Source organism: Canis lupus, chromosome 9, assembly GCF_003254725.2.
Source record: "Canis lupus dingo isolate Sandy chromosome 9, ASM325472v2, whole genome shotgun sequence".
Taxonomy (NCBI): Eukaryota; Metazoa; Chordata; class Mammalia; order Carnivora; family Canidae; genus Canis; species Canis lupus.
In genome coordinates, this window is record NC_064251.1 from 28,391,788 (window position 1) to 28,402,492 (window position 10,705).

At 46.8% G+C, this 10,705-nt stretch overlaps 1 long non-coding RNA gene across 1 annotated transcript; it reads right to left on the reverse strand.

Moving 5' to 3' along the window:
* Positions 1-6,780: 6,780 nt before the first annotated feature.
* On the reverse strand, positions 6,781-9,157 carry LOC125755734 (uncharacterized). Its single transcript, XR_007412911.1, has 2 exons — positions 8,963-9,157; positions 6,781-7,202 (listed from the first exon to the last, which is right to left on the reverse strand). It is a non-coding gene; the product is annotated as an uncharacterized LOC125755734 (long non-coding RNA).
* Between the last annotated feature and the right edge of the window lie 1,548 nt (positions 9,158-10,705).

The window sequence follows — 10,705 nt, forward strand, 5'->3', positions numbered from 1 at the left end:
GAAAGTTTTCAGCTATGATTTGTTCAAATACATATTCGGAAATTGGAAGTTCTAGTGTGTATTTATATTCTGTTTACATTTAAACATTTAATATACATATTTAAACTTATATTTTGCTAATGGTTACAAAAATGAAATAATAATCATATCCCTTTAGTTCTGTTGAAATAATTAGGAATTTTAGTTTTATGTTAACTTTTTCCTTTTTCTTTTCATTTCCTCTCTCTCTCTCTCTTTCCCTAAAGAGAGAGAGAGAGAGAGAGAGAGAATATTAAGCAGGTTCCCTGCCCAGGGCAGATCCTGATGTGGGGCTTGATCTCATGACCCTGAGATTATGACCTGAGCTGAAATCAAGAGTAGGATACTTAACCAATTAAGCCATGCAGGTGCCCCTATGTTAACTTTTTTTCTTTTTTTTTAAGAAAAGATTTATTTATTTATTTATTTATTTATTTATTTATTTATTTATTTTTTAAAGATTTTATTTATTTATTCACAAGAGACACACAGACAGAGAGGCAGAGACACAGCAGAGGGAGAAGCAGGCCCCATGCAGGGAGCCCCATGTGGGACTTGATCCCCGTACTCCAGGATCACACCCTGGGCTGAAGAGAGGAGCTCAACCACTGAGCCACCCCGGTGTCCCATTAACCTTTTTTCTTTCTTTTTTTTTTCCCCATTAACCTTTTTTCTTAGAGCATGTCTTTTGTAGTTCAAGAATCCATTAACAGTTGCATTGCAGTTTTAATTCACATTTTCATCATTTGCTTAGATTTTATTATTAATAAGTGTTTATTCACTTTGTTGTAGGGGGGGCATTTTGGACTCTTTGTTCATTTACTTGAGGACAGGGACCATTAAAAAAAGCTTCTTATATTCCCCCAGAGCCTTACACACAATAAGCAGTTCATGCTGGTTGTGTGATGTTGCGGACAGGATTGGCCTTGAAGTGTGACTTGTGTTTGTCTCAGCTCTGCCATCCATCATTGTCATGAGTATCTACTAACCCCACTGATCCTCAGCTTCCTCAGCTCCAAGATAGTAATAACTAGCAGGCTACTTAATAAGGATAAGAGGATCACACCTGCAACAATTTTGAGACCTGCAGTGCACATGGCTGAATCAACTGATGGATGTGTGGGAAACGAAGAAAAACCGAGAGGAAGCCCAGAGATGGATGTATCCTGAACGTGAAGACTGCTCCCTGGAGCCTTTCTCAGCAGACTTTGTTTCATAGCTGCGTTTTTTTGTTTTGTTTTGTTTTTAAGATTTTATTTATTTATTCATGAGAGACTCAGAGGCAGAGATTTAGGCAGAAGAGAAGCAGGCTCCCTATGGGGAGCCCCATGTGGGACTTGATCCCTGAGCTCTGGGATCATGCCCTGAGCCGAGGGCAGATGCTCAACCACACCACTGAGCCACCAGGTGCCCCCAGCTGGCTAGTGTCTTGGGTGAGTTTGGCTGAGAAGTGGCTGCACAACATAGGGGAGGTGCTGGCAAGAGTGTGGGGCTTTGTGAGCCCTCACGTGCAGCCAGGTGGGGGCCCCAGTTTAGAGGCGGCCTGCTCACTGCGCAGGCAGGTGCCCACTGGTGTGATGCTGTCCTGCTAGTAATGGGGGGGGGGCGGGCGGGGCACAGTCCCGCAGAAAGCCTTGTTGGAAGGGCACAAGGGCATACCCGCTTTCCAGTGAGTTTGTGTGCTCAGCTTGATCTCTCCTTCCCCCTGGGAGCCCTCACATTCATCTTTCTCCTCTCCCATTTTTTCCCCTGACCCTTGGCTCTAGTTTTTCTAACTATTTTATTTATTGATGAGAGAGAGAGAGAGAGAGAGAGAGAGAGAGGGAGAAGGAACAGTGGGGGGAAGGGGAGGGAGAGGGAGAAAGAATCCGAAGCCAACTGTGCACAGAGCCAGACGTGGATCATGACCTGAGCCAAAACCCAGAGTTGGATGTTCAACCGACTGAGCCACCCAGGCACCCATCACCTTGCTCTACTTTTAATGCTACTTAAAAATTTTTAAGGTTTGCCTTTATTAAAAAGCTCCCTCTCTCGCTCTTGCATGCTGTCTCCCTCTCTCCCTCATCTCTACTGTTTTTAAATTTTTATTTATTATTTTTTTAAGATTTATTTATTCATGAAAGACACAAAGAGAGCAAGACAAAGACATAGGCAGAGGGAGAAGCAGGCTCCATGCAGGAAGCCCGATGCGGGACTTGATCCTGGTACCCCAGGATCACCCCGAGTGGAAGGCAGATGCTCAACCGCTGAGCCATTCAGGCATCCCTCTATTGTTTTTTTAAATCTGGGAACTTTGTGCCCAATCTGGCCCAGTTTGATGCTTATTTGCTTTTTATTTTTCACAAGGATGAGAGGAATCCCCATGGCAGGGAAGAGGCAGCAGGTTGACCTTTCTTGGCTTTTTTTGCTGGGGTTACCTGCTTCCTACAGTATCTCTGCCCACTCCCTTAGCCTGCTCTCTGGCATTTCTGCTGAAGTGTTTCTAAGTGCTCAGGGCCTGAGCCACACTGAGCCAGATTTGCTCTCAACTGTGTCTCACTCAAGGCTCCCCTTTACCCATTCTGTGCATGATATCAGGGGGTGGTACATCCTTTTCTCTACTTGAGACCCTCCCCTATAATGAACTTTTTTAGTTTTGGATCATCAGAAAGGTGCAGGGGTAACAGGGAGAGTTCTCAAATACTCTTCACCTAGTTCCTGTTAACATGAACATCTTTTGGCCCAATGCTATTAACTAAATGACATATTTCAGAATTCACTGGGTTTTCCGCTAATGTCCTTTTCTAGTTCAAGATCCAGTCCATGATCCCACATTGCATTTGGTTCTTGTGGGCCTGTAGCCTCCTCCCGTCTGTGATAGCTCCTCAGTCATTTACTGCTTTTTACGATCTTGAAGATTTTGGAGAGCACCTCATTTTAATTTAGGGGAACACAAGTTCTCTTGCATTTGGAAAGGAGGAAGAATAAATAAAGTAATTCATGATTTTCCACCATCTAAGAGTAAAAATCTCCTCTCACATAAGCCATTTTCCTGGTAGTGACATTGACATTCTCAGAAGATTACTTAAAATGCAGTTGGAGCGATTTTATTCCCTCTCCAGAAGTTTGACTATTTAATTATTTATCTTCATGACCCTGACCTTAGTATATGAATAGAGTGTATGGAGTCAACAGGTTAATGATACCCTTGCATGATGTTATACACAGTCCTGCCCACTCTCCCCACAGGCTGCATAGCTGGGCTAGGATTTGGAAAGATGAGCATCTTTGCAGGGGCCACCCCTGCCCTGGCATCTGGGGATACATATTTCCCTCTGTCTCCACCTCTGTGGGGATACAGAATCTAAATGAGGATAACAAGCAATGACAGCCCATATGTCATTATCCGAGAGACCAAAACCCAACAAGTCCCACTTTATCTGAGTTTGGCACTTGGGTATGTCTTATGGAGGGCACCCCAGGCTTCCCTACATCAGGATAGTGGGAAATGTGGTTACAGTGACTATCAAGGCCCCCAGAAAGGGAAAGGATGGAAAGACACAGCAAAGAAGCACTGCATAAGCCTGGAATGCAGAAGAAGAAATGCACAAAGAGCAATTCGTTTTCCCTTTCAGGTCCAATGTGTGCATGTGGCTGTCCTGTGGCTGGCTGAGCTTCCTCATTCTCTGCCTCCTACATGTGTGAATGGCTGGCTCCTCAGGAGAAGGAAGCTCTACAAAGTCCAGAGTAGGATGATTGATCTGATCTTCCAGAAAGATCTCTGGAACTGCACAGAGTCTTGACTTGGGGTTCAGAATGGGTGGCAATTCTTCTGGACAGTGAGTGAGCTTTCATATTGTGGAAGAAACACTGGATGGTGCTAGCTCTGCTAACTGGTGATGAGATTTGAGGTCACTCATTATCCTTGGCTTCCTTGTTTGTAACAAAGAAAGGGGGAGTGTATTGGATAATTCTAAGTTTCCTTCAAAATCTAGCAAACTGATTCTTATTTAGCTCCATTACACCCAAGATAGCCCAGCTCACCTCCTTTTCTCTTAGTGCCATGATGTGAGAACTTTGGGAAGCATCATGGTAGTGGAGGGTATACTTTCAGCCATCCAACATCCACTTTCCATTCCTAACCATGCCCCAAAATCTTTTTTTGACAATTACCAATTCCACAGTGCTTTTAGTCTGATGGCATCCTGTCCTTCCATAAACATAGGGATATGTGACCAAACCAGGCCAATCAGATGATCCTTTTCAGGAATTAGAATCTTGAGCAAATAGGAAAAGCCTGCAAATGCCTGGTGTTGCCCACTGGTGGCATCTTGATCTTGCCATCCCTCTACTTGCTCCTTCCAGGAGCTGTCTATGCCCTAGTAGTGTCCATGCTGGGGTCCTGCCTTCCAACTGACTCTGAGAGCCTCTGATCTCCTTTGGTGTTACTACCTTTTCCATAATTAGGCAAAATCAGTTTCTTTTCCTTGCCACTATAGATCTGTAAATAGTGAAGAATTTTCTGCTTAACTTCTTAAATGTGAACTTGTAGCAAGAATCTTTGCTTTGAATTTCAGACATTTCCAGAGTTCTGAAGAGTACTGGTCATGCCACCCAGTGATATTCAGGCTCTGGAATGAAACAGACCTAAGCCAAATTGGATGTGATATTTCATGGCTCCTTGGCTCATGGGTAGCCCTGGATAACTCTCCAAAACTCCTTAAGTCTTGGTTTTCTTGCCTATTAAATAGAAAATAATAATACCAGCTACATAGAATGATTGTAAAGATTAAAAATATATTTATGTTAAGTTCTTAAGAAACTCTGAATCTGAAGTTTTTTTTTTTTTTTTTTTTAATAGAAGGGAGGGAGGGACAGAGGGAGAAGGAGAGACAATCTCAAGCAGACTCTCCACTGATCGTGGAGCTAGATGCAGGACTCTATCCTATAACCCTGAGATCAAGACCTGAGCTGAAATCAAGAATGGGATGCTCAAGTGACTGAGCCCCCCCAAGCACCTCTGAATCCAGTGTTGACTGCAATCAAGAAAACTTGGGCGGATTGTGGCACCATGTTGGATCTCATCACCTCCACTGTACACATGAGGAATTGAGACACGAAGCAGTTACAGAACTTGCTCAGAGCCTCCTGAAGCACTTGATGTGCTCTGATGTTCTCTGACAGAGAGAAGACTGGGCAGACAGACCCATATCACACACACACTGGGAGATCCGTGTGCTTTTTGAATCCCTTGCCTTATCTCTGGGAAGATGCTGTCACTGCAGTCAGGGAAAGGGACAGCCTCATTAGTAGGCAGGACTCAGCCTGTGCTCCTGGATTTGTTCTTTTAAAAAAAAGATTTTATTTATTTATTTGACACACACACACAGAGAACAGAAGCAGCGGGAGCAGCAGCAGAGAGAGAGGAAGAAGCAGGCTCCCCACAGAGCAGGGAGCCCCTGTGGGGCTTGATACCAGGATCCCAGGATCATGACCTGAGCCAAAGGCAGATGCTTAAATCGACTGAGCCACTCAGGTGCCCCTAGATTTGTTCTTGAAGTGAATTTTCACTGTGTTTATTATAAGCAGCTAGGCAGCTGCTGTTTCCTGTTGGCTCGACTTCCTTCTCCTTAAGTTACCAAACCTCAAGGATCAGGGAAGGCGAGCAGGAAGGGGAGGCAAGACAGGGTTAAAACAGGACTCTGTTTTCAGCAAGGGATGAATTTCCCTGCAGCTGTTCCCGCTTAGTCCGGATGTATCGATAGGATGTAAAGATGTGCTTCATCGCTCAGCCCTGGTTGCAGCTCTGAAGATAGAGATCAGCTCTCATCTTGGAGATCTGGCCCAGGGACCAGACATCTGCTGCCGAGGCCAGAGGGAGGACTGGCCAGCGCTCTGGCCACACGCTGGCACAGCCAAGGGAGCTGGAGTAGAGCCGTGGGCTGTAAACATTGGCTTGAACAAGTCATCTAGTTAAGCAGCCAGAGGGATGGGAGGGGCACCCTCACATCCAGAGCCTCCTAGAGCCAGAGACACAGTGACAGTCCCATTCAATACTTACTTCATTTCATCTGCATGTCAACCCTCCTCCCCCAACCTTATTTTATTATCTTACTCTATAGACAGGAAACCAAAGCTTGGGGGAGATTCCGTGTATCTGGGCAGGACAGAGAACAGAATCAGGATTCAAGTTCAGATTCTGCTTGACTCCAGGGCCATTCCAGAAATCTGCTTTACCTTTGGGCCCTGCGATAGGATGGCTGGATCCTTCCTGCTACGATTTCCGTCTCTGACCATCCCTTAAATGAAATACTAGAATGCAGATAACTGATGAAACCCACAGACAGAGGGGAATGTTCTTGTGTTGGATGTGGTTGTGGAAGAGGGGGTGACAGCTGATGTGAGGGAGTGTCTGTCTCAAGCCTGGGAAAGCCTGGACCAAAAGCTTGGTTGGCTGGAGAAGCTGAAACTGGTTGGAAATCCTTAGAAATCATTCAGGGCAGTGGTTCTCAAATGGTGGCGATTTTCGTAGTGTCGGGAAATGTTTTTGCTTGTCATGCTAGGGGTGGGGGTATACTGCTAGCCTTAGTGGGCAGAGCCCACGGGTGCTGCTAAATGTCCCACAGTGCACAGGACAGCCCTCCACAGCACAGGATCCTGTGACCTAAAATGTCAATGGTGCCAAAACTGAGAAAGCCTGGTCTTGGTATTTACAGGTGTGTAAATAGCTTCCAAGAGGTACAGCGCCCTCCCTCAGGTAACACAGCCCACATGAGGCAGAGATCAGACCAGAGCCTGGTTTACTACACGCCAGGTGAGTGACGTTCACACTGTTGAGTGGCCTCAGGCAAAGAACATAGGAAGGGGCCTCTCAGGGGAGCGAGGGGTCTGGCATGACTCCGCTCAGATTGCGGGCTGGGTAGAGCTGCACAGGTGTCTTCCTGGGGAAGAGACGCTCCCGGTCTGCTGATTTGTCTACTGGGCCCAGGGCCTGAGGGAGGAAGGGGTGCTGTGGGGAGTCCTGGGAGCCAGTGGGAGACGAGTGCTTCTGAAAGAGGCTGATAGGAGGTTCTAGTCAGGTCTTTCTCAGCTGGCTCTGAGATGCCACTTTCCATGCCAGCCTTGGTGACCTTCATGTCCATCTGGTGGGAAAATGGGCCACCATAGTCCCTGACTCCTGAAGAGCTCTTGATAGTTAGAAAGCACTTTTTTTTTTTAAAAAAAAGATTTTTGTTTATTTATTCATGAGAGACACACAGAGAGAGAGAGGCAGAGACACAGGCAGGGGGAGAAGCAGGCTCCATGCGGGGAGCCCAATTTGGGACTCCATCCCAGGACCCCGGGATCACGACCTGAGCCAAAGGCAGATGCTCAACCACTGAGCCACCCAGGCGCCCCTAGAAAGTACTTGTTGACACCAGGCTTCCTCCTTGACTGAGCATGCCTGGCCACAGTGGTGTGCCATAGGCAGAACCAGCACGATTCTTTCCGTTTTGGAGATGATGGAAGTGGGGTTCTGGAGTTAACCACCTGACCTCATCTCACCAGAGGCCTGGCTGAACCAGGATCTCTTCTGACTCATGCCTGGTGCTCTTTCAACTATTAAACCACTTCCTTCCGATGGGCGAGCTTTTGTGTGAGCTCTGTACTAGGTCTTGCCTCACATTCTGTCTGCTTCTCCATGTCCCTGTATGTCCTCTGTTTCTTGAGGGTGTGAACATCTCAGTTTTTACACTCCAATTAACATATACATTCAGTATTTGATTTTTTCATTTTAATAAAGGAATCTCTCAATTGGGACATTGGCGTTTGTGAGGTCTGGTGCTGCACAGCAGGGACACAGTGTTGACCGAGCGGTAATTCTGTCCCCTATGCGCTCAGAGCCCAGGGTAGACAGAGACAGGCAACGTCTGGGGAGTCAACAGAAGATGCTGTGGGAGTGGTGGTGAGCACCCAGCGCAGGCCTGGAAGGGCTCTTGGAGAAGTCGTGGAAAACCACTGACCTCATATTATTATTGCTTTATAACTGGCACTCCTTCCTCAGGAGACCTTATGCTTCTTCAGGAAATAGAGCATTTCTTTTCACTTTTGTCTCTCTAGCCCTTAAAAGCATGCTGGGCACACCATAGTAGCCGAATACATGCTTGTTCCTTTCTGTCCCCTCCCAGGGGACAATGTAAAGCATGGCTTTGGACTCTCAGTTCTGTAACGTATTTGCTGTGCTGCTTGGGGAAAAATAAGCCAATCTCTCTGAGCTTCCAGTTCCTCACTTGGAAAATGGTGATGAAAGAGATGGCTACCTCGTAGGCCTCCCATGGAGGTTATCTGTGCAGAGCATTCAGCACTGTCACTGTGTGTGACACATGGGAAGATGACCATAAACACTACTCTATTAGCGATTATTTAATTGGCACAGTGATGTCTCTGCTCAGCACATGCACCTGCTCAGCTTCTTAGATCCCAATAACCGTTGGCTAATTTGGATGGTTCTGGCACCAGTGTTGTGAGAGTTTGGATTTCACTGGTCAACTGACTTACAGTGCTTTATAGTTGGAAGTGAGGTGAGCTGTCAACATGTGAAGGAGTATCTTTAATGATCCCGCACCCCCCACCCCCCCGCACCCAAACATTAAAAGTTGTTGCTGGAGCATGCTGGAGATGAGTCTGGAAGCACCCATCTGCCATGGCTGGAAGAGCATGGGGCCAGCACGTCTTAGATCCACAGATGGAGCTTGTTGCTTACTGGCTTGCCTTCCCCCTGCCTGAGCCTGTGAAGCCCATCCTTCATCCAGTAAGGTATTTGCAATGCTGAACTCCAGAGTGCCTGGCTGTCATCCCAAGGCTGCCTGCAGCTGGCTCAGGGATCGTTCAGAGCCCCACATCCTCAAGACCTGCATTGTTCACATCCTCTGCCCTGTCCCGCATCTGCCACATTCCCTTTGCGAAGTATCAGGAGATAGTTTACCTGTTGGTATGTAACCATCTCTACTGGTAGCCAAACAGTGGACAGGATTGCTGAGCCTGGCTAAGTCTGCTGGGAGCCCTGTGACAGAGATGGGGACCTCTGCCACTCCCCTGAGCCATGAATGTCTAGGGTAGACCCTAGAGCCCCGGCACCCCCTTGATGCATGCCCCCTGATGCTGCTCTCGAGCAGCTCAGAATTCCAGCTCAGAATGCCCATGCTGTCTCTAGCAATTGTTCTCTGCATGCACATTCCAAGAGATTTTTTTCCCCTCTCTGTTGGTACATGGTCAAAATGCAAGCATCTGTGTGCCCACTTCCCTCCACATTTCCAACCACCTGCTTGAGTGTTGTTAGGCAGCCAGCCGTGGGGACTGAGGCCTTGAAGCAGAAGAAGCCATCGACTGTGAAGCTGGGGACTCAGAGCCTCACTGTCTCACTCAACGCCTCTGTTCAGGGGCCTTGCCAGTGTTGTTACAACATCGACAGAGCGTGTCTAACAACACATTGGAATGATCCTCCCCAGACCCTGCATTGCCTTTCGTTAGAATTTCCCCTGTGCCCACAGCCCGTGTCTGCTACTCACGAGTCCATCGAGCTCCTGATTTCTTTTTGCACCACGTCAGCCAATCTCCTCAGACTAGTGCCTCAGCAGGTGGAGCTGGGTAGGGATTTTTAATCAGTCCAAAAAAAGACTTCAACCCTTCAAGAAATCTTGAGTCTCATAGATGCTGATTTTTATGGCCCACTTCTTGGGGCCTCCTTTGCCTGTCTTTACCAGAAGGAAATTTCTGGACCTCATTCTCTGTATGCCTGGCTTTTGAACAGGTTACCCACTCTTGCCACCAAGTTTAAGGTTGACCTCAGAGGGTTTTCACAACTTCCTCAGACTTTTGGGAGGTATTCCTAAGGGGACTTTCCAAAGTGGTAGGAGAGAAGGGAAGGGAGGTGGGATGTGGGCAGTGAGGATGCAAGTGGGGACAGGTGATGCTCCTGAAGGTAGAATTATACCTCCGGATTGCCCAATGATCTGGTGCTAAGCCTGGGGCACCTTGGATCAGTTGATTGAACTCAGGATTCTGTGCAGATAGAGTAACATTAATGTCAGTGGTAGGAAGAAGCCCCTCTAGAGGGCAATGAAGCAGGAGGGATGTCTCTACAGGGAGAATTGGATATTCATCCTTTATCTTGAATCATTTTTAGAACTCCTGAAGGGTGACATGAAGACATCACCCACATAGACCAGTGTTCTATGGAATGCAGTGACCATCCACTTTCATCTTGAGGTACCAGCTAGGGAAGTATCTGGATGCTTCAGCTGTCCAATGCGTTTTGGGGTCCTCTATATGTCACCATAAAGATGAGACCCAAAGAACATGACATTTTGTTGAGCAGAGTTCATAAGCTTTCAAATACACAAAATACATATGAGGAGGGTCTTGGGCAATACAGAGAGTTCCAGAGACCTGGCTGGAGCCTTGAATCTTCTGAGAAGGAAATGAAGAATAATCCCCATTGGTTGGAGGGGAGTGGTAGGGAAAGACAAGAGGATTTTCAAGAATTTTTTTTTTTCTTTTTAAGTAAACTCCACACTCAGAGTGGAAACCATTGGGGGCTTGAACTCATGACCCTGAAATCAATACTTGAGCTGAGATCAAGAGTCAGATGCTTAACCAACTGAGCCACCCAGGCACCCCAAGAGGACATTTTTGATACAACATCGCAAACTGTCTTTCTGTGAAATAA